Source organism: Amblyomma mixtum, chromosome 4 (assembly GCF_055824585.1).
Source record: "Amblyomma mixtum isolate Tamu chromosome 4, ASM5582458v1, whole genome shotgun sequence".
Classification (NCBI taxonomy): Eukaryota; Metazoa; Arthropoda; class Arachnida; order Ixodida; family Ixodidae; genus Amblyomma; species Amblyomma mixtum.
The window spans coordinates 99586957-99602261 of record NC_143015.1 but is presented as its reverse complement, the minus strand read 5'-3'; the positions used below and the strand labels follow the sequence as shown (position 1 = coordinate 99602261).

General features: G+C 46.1%; 1 long non-coding RNA gene across 1 annotated transcript; it reads left to right on the top strand.

The window, feature by feature from the left end:
* Positions 1-6088: 6088 nt before the first annotated feature.
* On the top strand, positions 6089-14597 carry LOC149347582 (uncharacterized). The gene is made up of 3 exons (XR_016292153.1): positions 6089-6163; positions 10732-10843; positions 14504-14597. It is a non-coding gene; the product is annotated as an uncharacterized LOC149347582 (long non-coding RNA).
* The last annotated feature ends 708 nt before the right edge of the window (positions 14598-15305 follow it).

The window sequence follows — 15305 nt, the reverse complement described above, 5'->3', positions numbered from 1 at the left end:
CTTGGTGCGCTTCACGGGTTAGGGTAAAAGAGCGAACATAGCACGAAGAGCTTATCAGAAACGGTTAGTTATATAGAGAGCTGTGTACTATTTAGTAATTGCAATCTTATCTAGTACAAGCACCAATTATCGAGTATCCACCAGGGCTCCAGGTAATTTTGATATCGCTGTTTAGCGCATACACGTGAAAACAGCCCTATTTGGGCTTCTTCCCTTAGACAACTACAGTGTGGTTCGAATAGCAAAGTTCTGTCAACAATGCTCGTAGCCATGCTGTACCTCTCATACATGCAAAGATCACAACTGGGTGCGTCGTTTTGCTTCACCGCTATTTTGGGACCATTCAAATGCATTCTGAATGCATTCTCTCACCGATTCTGTGCATGGTTAGCTACAGTCAGTTTCTAGAGGTCCGTTTACTGTGTGATGTCAGTGCGCGTTAAAGAAGCCTAATTGTTCGAAGTTTCCAAAGCCTTTCACTATGATGTCCCTATGATAGCCCACACGAAGACAAGTCCCCTTGTCGGAACGTTGGCTCAAGGAACCTGATGTTTTCCCCTCCCTTGCTCATTTTGTGATCGCCAAGGACCATCTACCACACACTCTCTATACCATGCACTCAAAGCCTAAGTCACTTTTGGACATTAAACCCCTGCAGTCAATCCATCAACCTAGAGATAGTCTGTCGGCCACCTTTCTCGTAGTATCCGCCAACACAATTCCATGAATGGCTGCTAGCAAAAGCCGTCTCGAGGATGTGAAAGCTCCTACCTAACGTGGATCAGAAAAGAGGGGAATAATGCGTTGCAGGGACAGTATGTTTGCAAGAATTGGTTTTTGGTCACGTGTAATTTGACGGATCAGAGTAGAGCCGCCTCTTCAGTCGGATTTTCCGTATGAGATAGTATGGCCGCGAACACGTGAAAACTTGTTTGTTGAGTTGGTGAAGAGATGGCAGCGGCATTATACTGAATAATTGTCTCCAACCCCTATAACTACTCACCTTCATGGTGAATAGAATAGACCGAGCCTCCTACCACTACCCCGGAAGGCCAGGATTCTCTCAACTTTTTAGAATAAACTTCTACCTTTACAAACAGAGCAACGTGAGTGCATTGATATAACGACTCGGAGTGCAGTTCATTCAGGCTTTGTGTTAGAATAAACTTCTACCTTTACAAACAGAGCAACGTGAGTGCATTGATATAACGACTCGGAGTGCAGTTCATTCAGGCTTTGTGTTGTGTTCTTCTCTGTTGTTTCAACCATAAAATGTAGAACTTGTACGTGCCACAATTTGTAACTAAGTTACAACGCTAAAGAGCACAACCTGGATCGTATGTTGCAAGGCTGAGCAGGTGTTGTTCACGACGGCATAGAGATGCTGCGATGAGTTCTATCCCTTGCTTGTTTACTGCAATATCTTGATGACCCCTTTTCTGTCCATAAAGTTCTATGTTTAATTTTACAGAAGTGAAGCCGAAAGAACCGCCTGCAACGCGACCATGAGTCATGATGAAGAACCGCGGCAGCGCATATACTCGGAAGCGCATTCATGACGTGGGTGCAAAGAAGGTCGCCGACAGCCAGATCCGCTTTCACATAACAGTGACAGTGAGGGCGAGTACAGACAGCTGTCACAGGTTAGGAATTTTCCACCAGAGAAGTGCACGTAGCTGTCCCCTAGGATTCCTCGCTGTCGCATCAGACGACCATTAGGTCAGTGTATTTGTGTCAAAATGCGTGGCTGTGCTCTAAGGCTCATTTTAAATATGAAGCTATACATGTCTTCATTTATTGCGTATCATACCATCAGCAACAATGTACCGCGTGACACATATGCGGCAAAAGCCTCTGAAGGGTGAATAGCTGCACTCAGTGTGGAAAAAATGTGCACTGCGGCAGCTTCGCAAGAGACCGCAGCCTCTTAAAACTTTGCTATCGTCAAAAGCGTTCTCCGTTGGTTTTCTATGGCGGTGTTGATCCATAGAGAGAACATTGTTGCTACACATCTGAAGCAAGGGCCATTACCTTGAATATTTCCATAACAGTACTTCACAATTCTCTAATATTCAAAATTTTTCTTCAAATTTGTTGGACCCGGTTAATCATTGGTCACGACAGGCTGCTCTTTCTGAGCAGCCTCGGTCGCTCACGACCCGCTGTGGCAGCACCTGCCATCGCAGGGCAGTTGCGCGTCGCTTGACCGCTGCACCGATGGGCCTAGAGTCTCCATTCCACAAGTGTTAGCCATTTTTTTCCCGCGGCTTACGTGTTCTCGGTATTATTGCCCTGAAGCGAAAAAGGTAGCAAGAAAACCTTTCAAGTCATCAAAGGTTCCGAGAAAGGTATCGATTCTTCAATGGGAGGTAAACTGACAACTTCCATTTCCGCTTCTACTCAAAACATATCTCCTTTCCATGGTATCGGGAACACATAAGTGTGTAAAGACTGCATCGCAGCGCTTCTCGTTTCCCATGTACGCTAGTTAAATTAGACATCGTGACAGCTGAAGAGTAAGGCCAAATGAAATTAATCTTTTTTGCTGCTTTGCCCACATGCTCATTCCAATAGGCAATTTTTCGAGCTACAGTGCTCTGGGCTTTGTTAGCTCATGGTGAACGCGATCATGTACACACATGTGCGCGCAAGATTAGGCGCACCCTATAATTGGCCGCCTGGGATCGCGTGGTGATGGTGCCGCCTGCAGGTTCCGGGAGGATATATTCTTGATGGCTCCGGAAATTTCGACCACCTGGGGTTCTTTAATGTCAGTGCACGTTAAAGAACCCCAGATGGTCGAAATTTCCGGAGCCTTTCACTACGACGTCCCACACAGCCTGAGTTGCTTTGGGACGTTAAAGCCCAACAAACCAAACCGATCTCAACTGTTGTTGTCTTCTTGTGCCTTTGTAAGAATGCAAATGTACCAATACCGTTGGGTATTATCGTTATGGGAAGCAATATCTCTGTCAAGATATCTCTTGAATGTAGCAGCGCTATTCTCTGATTCAACAGGGAAATATGTATTTTGCAGGAATGGCCCTTCTTTCAATGTGGTACAAAGGAAGAGGACAGTTCGTGCTGCGCCGTGCTCTTAACTTCATGGGTAACTATGAGGCTGCATTTTCGTGTTTCCCAGCAAAGCGAATCTTTGGTATAATGTCCATCACCTGGCTGTTTTTGTGCATGCTAAGCATGTTCATCTGAGGTGCCCACCTTAGCAATGATCAAGTAAGTCTGTTGTAATATGACGAATGATTTCTCCACATTGGCACCTTTGTTGAAATACAGAAGCATTTCGCAGACTTGAAAACACTAGTTGTGTTGGCAAGACAATACACCAGCTCGAACATCTATGCGGTTAATGCAAATATATAAGCAGGAAAATTAATATCGAGTTCTTTAGGCATAGTCCTAATAATAGCCTAAACTGTCTGCAACTCTGTGGGACAGCTTTGCAAGCCGCCCACAGCGACCGTGGATGGCTATTTACAATAGATCGGCAGCGCTCAACACCCACGTGGCCTCAGATGCCGCTGCACACACGCAAAAGAAATGAAAATGTGCACAACTTCAATTATGCTTGTGAACAAGCCAGTCGCATTCCCCTTCGTTCTTGGCAGTATAATACTAACCTTTTTTTAATTTCAAGTAGAATGGTGTTCATGGAGTACAAGGTAATGGGAGAGACATGAAAGAGGCCTTTACCCTGCAGTGGACGTAGTGAGGCTGCTGATAATGATAATGGTTCTCATGACGGAACGCAATTTGGGACAGATCCTTTTTAAACCGATTTGAGCCGCCTTGCAAATTTATTTATAAGTTTGGTATTCCATATGCTGTAGAACATATTTTGCGTGCTTAGTCCGCTAGTTTGCCTCCTAAACATCTTCTTTACCGCTCGGGACGGACGAGGGCCAAAATCACGTTATGCGTATGCGATTATTTTTGTTTTTGTTTTAATTTGTTTTGTTTTGCAAAAATACAGAGCGCAGGCAGAGAGTCTGGCTGGCTGATGATATTGAGAAGTTAGCGGGTAGCGGGGACCGGCTGGCGCCAGCTGGCAAAGGGCAAGATTAACTAGATGGATATGAGAGAGGCTTTTCTCCTGCGGCGGACACAGTTGTGCTTATGATGATTTGAGATCAAGCATTATCATAATCAGGGATTAGCAGACGTCAAAACGGGCAATGGCGTGAAGCTGCCAACCGCGACACCATATAATGGAAGGAACAGCAACTTGTGGGTTGGGGTTGGGGTTTTGGTTGGCTTGGGTTGGGTTGGGGTTTGGTTGGGGTTGGATTGGATTGGGTTGGGTTGGGGTTGGGTTGGGTTGAGGTTGGGTTGGGTTGGGTTGGGTTGAGGTTGGGGTTGGGTTGGGTTGGGGTTGGGTTGGGTTGGGGTTGGGTTTGGTTGGGTTCGAGCACAGCCCGTTCTTCATCTTCAATTTCTTTGTCAGCCATTGTGACTCCCACTGTTTGTAGCGCAATAGGTGCGTACTGTCTCAGTGCCGGTTGGGTTAGGACCTTAACTAAAAGACTGATGACCTGGCTCGTAAGGATTATTTCCGGTAGATACGTGCCTTGAACCGCCAATAAAAACGTCGAATTAGCCTTCAAGGCTGATTCTTGCGACAGTGCTCATGTACTTGTGCGTCTTGGTGCAGGTGTTGCTTACCAGCACGCTGGCACCACTGTTAGGACTGGGGCACCCAACCGATCGCTTTTACTGTTGTGACTGAGGCGTACTCGGTTGGTGAAGGCCAGGTGGAAAAAACGACGACAGGACAAACGAAGAAGTGGCTTAAGGTGCGCTACTTACATGGCAGTAAAAAGCTGCAATAGCGTCAACAGCATAATGGCCTCGCTCAAACAACGGAGAACCCGAACGCTGTGTCTCTCTTCTACCTTATACCCTCAGCGACGGCGGTTCGCGCCGGCCAGGGCATGTCCTCTCTAGTGCTCTTGTTCAGTTCTTTTGTTCATTATTCTAGTTCAGTATTCTTGTTCAGTGTTTTTGTTCATTTCTGTTCAGTTCTCTTGTTCACATTTAATTTTTTCTCATAATTGCGAAGAATGTGCAAGTTCGGTGCTGTTGGGGCTAAAGTCTCACCTTTCGGGATACCTGTGCACCGTCTTTACCAAAATTAACCTGACAACGGCGGTAACAGAGAGAAAGGGGAAGTCGCATACGGCGAGCTGCGCGCATATATTCGGGAAGATTTCATTACCGAGGTGAGAGAAAGAGCAGCTTTGAACCTCTGTCCTAGTCTTAATCCTTGCACAACAGCGCAGGATTGCAAGACATAGTGTCGCTCTCATGTTTCTACCTGCAGTCCAATACGCAATTTCTTGCCGGTACCCTCAATGAATTACGTGTACCTGCCTGACGTCTAGCATACTAGCCACCGTTTCACACCAGGGCCGGCTTGCACGAAACAAATAAGACCGGCTTATTTCCAGTCTAATCTTATTCGCGGTCTAAAAGCTCTCTCGGGTTTCAAGAAAGTAAAGGCGCATAGCTGGTTCATTTTGTCAGTGGACACCTCAAATGCGCCACGAACTCTGACTGAAAGTTCGGTAACTCAATGTTTTAGTCGGCGTTCGTGCGCATTTGAGCCACTCACCGACAAAGTGAACCATCTATGCGCCTTTCCTTTCTTCAAAACCGAGAGAGCTTTTAGACCGCGAATAAGATTGGACTGGAAATAAGCCGGTCTTATTTGTTTCGTGCAAGCCGGCCCGGTCTCTCTTCTATCAGTGAATTCATCTTTATAGGAGAGCGTTGTGAGTCGATACGGTCGTTTGATATCCGCTATTTACTCGAGAACTTATCTCAGGACTTGTGTTTCTGAACTCACTGTATTGGGAAGAGGATGTGGAGGGAAGGATGCTTAAACTGGATGTACACATGCCTCTTGCTTTAAACTACAATGCTGATACACTTTTCATGACGTTATGTTAGAGAGAGGGTTGGCAGATTAGTGGTTTACAGTCTTCCCTAATTCACGGCGTGTTTCTCGTGCAGGCTCTGTATTTGCGCGAATAAGCAGCCCTGGGTGATGGCGCATGGCTGCCTAAGAAGAGCTGGGACCAGTCCTCATCCTACGAGGGGCCCTACAACACTCAGCGTGCATACGAGGGACCTGGAGAGTGAGACGGTAAGCTGACATCGTTGCCGAGTGGCTGCTGTGAGGAGGACACCCGAAACACGTTTTTGCACGCTGCTGAAGCGCCGTATGCCCCCTCACGTCTTTGAGACATCGCCCAATGTTCTTGTCTATCCTCTATCCTAAGTCTCTAACTGTCCTCTGGTCGAAAATGTGTTAAGCTGCAATGAGAGGCGGACTCATCTGGGGAGCACGTAGCTTTAAAAGATTTGCAAAAAGGCTTAGTAATAGAGGAATTGCAGCCGTGGCTGTCAAGTGGGTTCATTCTAGACCTCTTCACATTTTCTCTTCTGTCGTGTCGGGTAACTACCGCAAGCGAAATATTCCCAAATTGTCCCGTTTTAGCCAGAGATGCGATGTACTTATGCCAGATCCTGCGTCACTGTCCCGCCTTTCAAGTACATTTTTTTGCTGTTTTCTGCCCGAAATGTTTTCTGAGGTGCTGCCATTGATGTTTCCATACTCTGTATGCTTGATTTGCTTCGTAACGCTCGCTGTTCACAGATGCATTGTTCACCCTTATGATTAGAAAGTCCACACTAGTATTCACTTCGAAATAGGCCCCACCGTTAATGGCTGAATGGAAAGATTCCCGGAGACTCACCTGGCGAGTGTGAACACTGGGTTATTCAGCAGCTTTTGGCGCTTGAGACGATGAATATCAACACTGCTATGCAGGTAGCAAAGCAGCGCGCGCTAGTAAATGGTATCAAAATAGAGTTAGACAATGTTTAGACAATGTCTAACCTGCTGTGAAAGGGGGTTTCCGTTTGAGTGCTTTAAAAAGCGAAAATATGCACGAGGTACAGGCGATACGGACCTGGCAGCACTCAGTACATTGAATAATTTGTTGACTGGCAAGCGCATTATCTGTGTGAACAACCACTGAGTTCAGTGACGTAACAATGACTGGGGCAAGTGCACCGCAACGTCACTCTATGCGGGTGGAAGCATTTAAAAACATGTTCAATTATTTTCCACTCAACCGCTTGCTAGAATTATCTCCATGCACCCATGAAACAAATCGTATTGTTTGTTCGGATTCCAAACTTCTTTCTTGTGCCCCTTAAAACAAGTGGACATGTCTCGTTACTCAAAGGGTACAACGGCAGTGGGTTGTGGTGTTCAACGTAAACGGAGCAACGGTTTAGGGCAGACTGTATTCTATCCCACAACCTACAGCAGTGAACGTGACACACATGCGGCATTCTGACGCGCTCACAGACCAGCATACTTCTGAAAGCTGCTATATTGCGCTCGTAAACTTGGACTTTACAGCAAGCAAACGTGGTGGGAGGAAAGACATCGAGGCATGAAGAAAGGTGACATAGAAGCATTGCTTTACGTCTGTGCCTAAGGAGGTATAGACATAGCATCACCTATACAGCTTTATGAATGGCCTTCGCGTGAACCTATCGGCGTTTTCGACCTGGACCCACATGGCTTGCTGAATTCAGTTCGCTTTCCCTCTACAGCTGCCGTGTGGTATTACACGCCGGGATTCAACATAGAGATCGCTAAACTCCGTTTGCTACAGATGCGAACTGTTCAGATATCCACAGTGCAATGCGTCTGGTCTCGCCGTACACAGTCCACGGTACTACCTCTCTGACACAGGAAACTTCACTGCCCTGTGAAACCGACAAGTTCCGAACGCTATGCTCTTCCAACACTGCGGCAAGGGTACACGACACAAGCAGTCGTATACTAATACCAGATTCGGTAACGCGGCAAATTTCGTTCGAGATGCCACGAGTGGTGTTTTTTGCAGCGATTCTCACATAGCAAAGCGATTTTCCCAACTGAAGACTATGATAAAGTGTTGGAAAACCCAGCACCAGGCCGGCGGATAGCTTGTACCCTCTAGGAAACACATGTATACCCAAGGACACTGCGGATAGAACCCAGTATCTCCCAGATGGGAGGCGGGTGGTCTTTCGGTGCGCTTGAGGATCAACATGTGGACGCCTTAAGTTACGTTGACATAGTGTGCCCTGGTATATTTTAAACCCAATGCTAAAGTTAGCTCGAGCTCCGGGTAAAGTATAAAAGCTGCATTATACTGAGCAAACGTGAATTAGAAAACTGAAATATTTTCCGCGCTTCGTCTATAACTGAAGTTACGAAACCGTGAAGCGTCATTAATGCGTAGTGAAAAACATCCGAAAGCTCTACTTGCTCAAAATATGCCGAATTGCGTATGGCATAGACTTGCTTCCGAATCACTTCATGGTTCGCTCCTCACATATACATTTATAGCATGGAATCACATTTTGCGTGAATATGCATGAATGATATGGACAGCAGCCATTAAAGTAGGTAATGCCGCCTACAAGATATGTCGTCCTGGGGAAATTTTTCAGTCTTGCTACAGGAGCATAAAAATGGCTCGTGCAGCGGTTACCTGTTACCCCTTTTTCGCTTCTTAAAAGCAATTTCCTGCCCTTCCACTATCGCACATTCAGTGTTAAGAATTGGTGAGACAGATACGGTGCTAGTCTTTTCATAACCAGCGAACTCAATTCTTCCTTCTATTTAATTTCAGCTCTGGAGCCGGTGCCCCACCGACAGCACACAAGTATCCATCGGCACTGCCCACGGTAACTGTTTTCGCCACAAACCAGTGGTGTGAGCTAGTGACTGGGAGCTCTACCTCCACCCCATGGAAAAACGAAACAGGCGCGAACGTCCGCTACTTCCGCCCAGCCATTGCAAGTACGGCGCTGTTCCTGGCCGCCGTTGACTGTGCCTGGACTTAAGTGGCTTCAAGAAACGCGTGACTTACCGCTTTCTTTCTTTTTAGATGGCAGCTACACAGCAGAAAGGAGGGGAATGTGAAACCAGCGACGTTTATCGTGGGCACATAACACGATCGATGAACTAGCTGAGGCGCATCTTGCAGCTCACGACGCACACCTCTCCCATATGACAACAAAATTTTAAACTGGGTACACCACTGCTACCCCGAACTTTGGCTCCCTAATGAAATTTGCAAATGTATATTTATTCATCTTCTTCCCAAAAACATGCACCCAGTAGACTAAGGCCAAGGCATTGCATAACCACAACTCCCCCTAGTTGGGAACGGTTCTTGTGGATGCTGCCGAATACCCCGACAAGGAAGACAATCACGGACAACCCTCTGCCATCTCCCTCAACACCAGACTTTCGACAGGGGCTGAGGCAGCCATGGCGCCTGCCATAGCCAGCACTAAGGCTGGATACATCCTCAGTGATTCGAAGCAATCAGTCATGAACTTCGCTAAGAGAAGGCTTCATGCCCCAGCTCTCGCCATCTTGGCAAGAGCCAAATTGTCCCCAGAGTGTTTCCAGTTCATATGAGTGCTTGGTTCAGGAGGCAACGCCTGGAAACCTACCATGAAATCGCCCTCGGCACTCGAAACGAAGGATTCAAATACCCATCCCCGCACCAATCCTTATCCAAAGCAGAGCAGGTTGCCTGCCGCGACAACTTCAAACAGGTACCTTCAGTTCCTGCTGCACTCTTTGCAATCATTCTCAAGCAAAGCTCAGTCACATAATATTCGAATGCACAGAGGACCAGCCACCTCCGGACCCACAAATCTAAACCAAAGTCAGCGGCAGACTGCGTTGCTCAGCCCTGACCCGGAGGTACAACTCCGGGTAGTGGGTTCGGCCCTGGAGATCGCAATGAAGTATGGACTTCAAGCCACCTAGCTCTGTCGGGAGGGCCTACGCACTGTATAAACCTTATCTCTAACCCCTGCCTTCCTTTGGGAACGGTTTACGTGGATGATGTAGAATACCCCGACAAGGAAGCAGGATGAAATGTAGAACCTGCAAGGAATAGCACCGTTTATTAAATCCACCGAGTACCATAAGAACTCTGGGAAAAACGTGTTGTAACCATGCCCCCCTTTTTGTGTCTACCTTCACTGCCTATCCAACAACCATAGTGTGATGTGAAGAGAGAGAAAGGAATTTTAATGAGGGAAAGGTGGAGAAAAGTTTTCTCTTTAGTCATGCGGCTGTGAAGTTGTCGCATACACAACTTAAGCACGCCAAATGCGTGCAATGGCTTCCAGCACGGGGGAGTTGTTAATACTGGCGTGATCGGCATAGTGCATGGTTGTTAATGTATTCCGCTTTCTTGACTGCACAGAGAGAGGGTCTGCGATAAATAAGCCCGAAATGTGTTACCCTTTCTTCGTTTCTGACTGCAGAATTCGCATGCACACGCTATTGTTTTGAAGGCCCGCGGTGGAGTGGAGTACTCAATTATTTTTTGATCTAGGGATCATATTGGTGCTCGTACACCTATGGTTGCTAGTATACGTGAAACAACCAGGAACTTATCTACTGCGCACTTATCACTCACCAATCCCATACGGTAAAGAGAATCAGTATCGTGTTACCATGAAACAGCACATGCTGCCGACCGTTATTAGTAATGCAGTGAAGGGCAGTTTGTCTTCTTGCTGTTCAATCCCTGACACTTTACTGCGATATCCTGTCGCTTCGCTTCATTTTCCGAAGTTAGTGGTTGTTTTCACAAATACCTTCTTTCTCTTAACTAGGCGCAAGGCCACTACCGGTGTGAAGTGTCTTTGTCACGTGGGTGCAAGTCGCTTCGCCGACAGTCAGACCCGCCTCCTTCTTAGGTGATGCGACTGGAAGGAGGTATCTCAGGTGAGGGGAATTTTAACTACATGTATGTGTAGCTAACTGTGTGTAGTGTGTAGCTAACTGTACCCTACTCTTCGAAAACGCTGGGGCTTCGATAGGACCTGCCCTTTACACATTTACTGTTACCTACTACATTCTGCTTTAGATTCCCTACTTAATAATTCCATACGTTTCTGTAAGAAAATTTATGCAGTCAGTATGGAGAATATGGACGCTGTATGCACTATATATAAGCACTTATAGAAACTTGCGGATTTCGTATGAGGTCATGCGCATTGTATGGAAATTGCGTATATATTATAAGGAACTCTTATAGACTCCGTACAGATATGGATTTCCATATACCCGTGTTTACGTCATTTACTTCATATTCCCGGCCGTGGCGTTGAATTTCTTTGGAGGAGAAATTGTAGAGGCCCGTGTACTGTACGATGTCAGTGCACGTTATAGAACCCCAGGTGCTCGAAATTTCCGGAGCCCTCCACTACGGCGTCCCTCATAGCCTTAGTCGCTTTGGGACGTTAAACCTAATAAACCATAAACCATAACCATTCCCATAATTCCATACGAGCGGCTCATATAGAACGTTTCAGTAGTGTTACGGGTCCACAGTATGCGGATCAGCGTGGTCGTCCTACGTAAAACAGCTAGAGCCGGTACACAACTTGGGACTGCGTCTTGCAACAGATGCATGCAGAACATTATAGCGAGAGGACATCAAGAATAGTATAATCTACACAGGCTCACTAGGCATTCTAAAAGCGCTACACTCAAAAACCACAGTACAACCTTTAATAGAAGATAGGATCCCCGCTATAGCAACAGCCTAAATATATTGAGAAGGAATAAAAATATGCTTAGACCCGAGCAAAGTCGGCATAGCCGGTAACGAAAGAGCTGATGCTTGTGCAGTGCGAGCTCACCAAAGCAAACCAGAGAAAGTAATATTCCGCACAAATCCGAAATTTCATGAAATTCCTTCTGTGCCACCTTCTGTGCCATGAAAGACACTGTCTTTGGGGTCATTGTACGCAGCCTGGGAGGTGACAACACCCAGTCCTGGTGCCGTCAGCGAACCCGACCTAGTCGTGTGGAACATCTGCATCGCGTGTGGACTCGAATTCGAGCCTCACTGCAGCCTTCGCTACACTACGTCGAGGTGAGAAATCTTTGGCAATAAAGTTAGTTCTAGTTGTGGTCTTTCTACTTTGATGCTCCAGAATGTTTGATAAAATAGATACCTCTGGCTGGGTCGCATGTGCAAGCAATTTAATTGTACACAGCGTTGGGCACGAACGACAATCTCGACTTTGTAGTTAAAAACATTCATTAGGAATAAGGTGTTTAGGAAAGGGAAATAGGTCGTCTCCCACAAGGGCACGTTGATTTTGAAGGTGATCGTGCTTGGGCCACCACGGACCATTAGCCCCATCCCGAAGCTGTAATATGCACCATGGCGATAGCTCATAAGGTGAAGGATAGAAACCATGAGCGGTGGCGGTTAGGGACATGGTCAAGCCTCGGCCGAAGGACTCCGCATCTCTTTACCAGGTGTGGAGCTCCGGAACGTTATTGTGTCTATCGGGGTGAAGCACAAGGGACAGAATAGGAACCCTTACCCATGTCCCTTCCCATGTCCTAGTGTCTGTGGCGGAAGGTGTTTTAAAGAAAGTCTGCAATAAAAAAGGCCAGGATAACCAAGAAGCCATGAGTAGGAAAGGAAAAGTTGCCGTCATTCCTTATTTTCATAAGCTTACTCATAATATAAAAAAATAGCGCAACGTTCTGGAGCCAGAATGGTTTTTTTCGGCGCCTTAGAAGTTAAGTCATCTGTGTACGAAACATTTCAAAAAATCTAAAAAGGGTGTTGGTTGTACGAAAAAACATAGGAAAATTTTGTTAATTGTATTGGAAAAGTCATTTATTAGATTCTTCTTACCTGTGGTAAGCAGTATGTAGGGCAAACCGGCAGATGCCTGAATGATAGGCTTCGAGAGCATGGGCGTGATATAGATGATATGCGTGGAAAAGGGTTGTCAGCCCACTGCCGTGAGTGTCATTGCATACCGCTTCTTGAACAATTAATTGTTTTAAAAGTACACAATAACCGGTTGACACGAGAAATCATAGAAGCGGAATGGATATCACTTTTGAAAGATGATTGTCTTAGTACACCCTCTGTTTCTTTGCTGGCAAAAGAGCTCGCATATCTGGCTGATACGCTTTGCTAGCGCATTGTGTGACGGTGTGTTAGTCTTGATGTCGATATAAAAACCACCTTGCCTTTCCAAAATAAACCAGAGTAGGAAGTTAGTCTGTCTTTCTGTGTCCGTGTTTCTTTGCGCCACGTTTTTACCTTTCAAATATGAACCAACAAGCCCAAGCATATACCCTACAGGAACCCTTAATCCATACATGCAAGGAGACCAGAGGCAAGGACACCTGTTCCAAATATGCCCAAACCAAGCATGACAGACAGCTGCCAAGCAACTGTAACAAAATGTGCACACTGCAAAGGTCTGCACGCAGCCTACTTGCGAATCTGAAATTTCATTCAGGCAATTCAGGCAACTGCCCAGGCGTAGCCATCCACATCTCTGAATAGTGTAGCCAAAGCTGCCCTGCCATCTCAAAAGAAAGGCTCGCTCTCGTCTGAGCCGGCACGCCGCACTGCTTTTCCCAATCGGGAGGAGCCATAACTTCGTACCCACGCGGGTTCCCCGCGAAAATCTAGCGCCTCCTCCGAGACGGTGGATATCCGCAGTAGCTCGCCTTCGCAGAAGCGGGGGCGCAACTCCCTTGAACAAAGAAAGGGAGAAAAAATGCCAGTAACAGGCCTCCACAAAACCGAGACCATAGGCTTTTAAATACATCACCGAAATGCACCAGATATGGCATTCCTCATACACTGGAATTGTAGACAGGTTAAAAAACTCCAGTGACGTAAAGGATATTCTGGCTTTATATTCCCCAGTTGTTTTCGCGTCTCCAGGAGCCAAACATAGGATCAAAACAAAAATATTTTAAATAGTCTTTCGGGACAACCGAGAGCAATCAAATAGGCTCTCTGAAGTTACAGCCATAGTCGTCCAAAGTAGTATCGCCATTCGTGAAGTCAGGCTTCAGACTACATTTGAAGCAGGCACTATTGTACATTTTGAAACAATTACATTATGTTCCGTACATCTTCAGCCACACCCGACAGTAACACTCCATCACTTAGAAAAACTTTTAAAACAATTACCAGAGCCATATCTCCAAGACAGTCAATCCAATTTGTAGGGTAGCGAACACAAGTATCCGCCGCGGGGACTCTGTAGCATTTCGCATTCTACTCCTGATCCCAATACGTCGCTGCCTCGAGTCCTGGATATGGCGGCCGTTTGCTGTTCCATGTAAGCGAACGTTGAAGAACCCCACTAAGGGACATCAGGCGATCTGAATTCGTGGCATACAACAGAATCGTCCCTCATCGTCCATATCTCGTTTCGGGACGTTGAACGGCACAATTTGCTTTATTTCATTTTTGTGGCATTCTGCGGTAACAGATAATTTCTCTGGTATTGCGCAGACAATAATTAATTCGGGCTGCTTCTTGAAACCTAGTTTTTTTTTACATTACATTGCAATGTACTGTGCTCACAAATGATTCTCCATTCGCAGCCATGCCAGAGGTGAAAACGAGAATTAGACCCGGAGTACTCGCTGCGTGTCTCTGGAGTCGATGCCACGACCAGTTCCCGACAGTTCAGCCTCCAGTATCATTGTCCTGTGAGTGATTGTTGTTGAGCGGTTGGGATCAACCTTGTAGTACTGTACAGGTGAAAACGTTGGATACTTCTCGAGCAGAAAATTACCAAGAATGTGTAATTTGAACGGAGACAAAATGGGACTGCCCTTGTGCGCTAATTTAATGTTAGAAAGCAATAGACTGGAGGCCTCCACTGCTTTGTCCATTATGCCATACGAGCTGCTTTGGAGCACCCAACTTAACACTCCATATTATGTCAGAAAACGTACTGCTCGAAATAACCTCCCTCCTCTCCGCCCCCCCAACCCCCCCCCCCCCCCCCCCCCCCAAAAAAATGACGCGGTGTCAACCATTCAGCATAAAAAGCTCTTCATCTTACACTAAAATATACACAATATATACTAGAATATATACTAGAATATACAAATAGCAAGGATTGCAATCAACGTATGTTCTGGAGTGTACTCATGCACGGACTTTTTTTTTTTGCTAACAAAAGATGTAACGTAATAGCAACCGATCGCTTCTCTGTAATACTTCAGTTACTTTTCATAGACAGTAATTGACCACTGACGTAAGTTACATATCTGATGAAGTAATTGTAATTGGTTACTTTCCTTTGTAACATGTACAACTCTGATGAGAGTTTGGTACAGCCACAGCGATAGTTGGCAGAATCTTCAGAACACAGTTTGTTGGTTACATTTTGTAGGC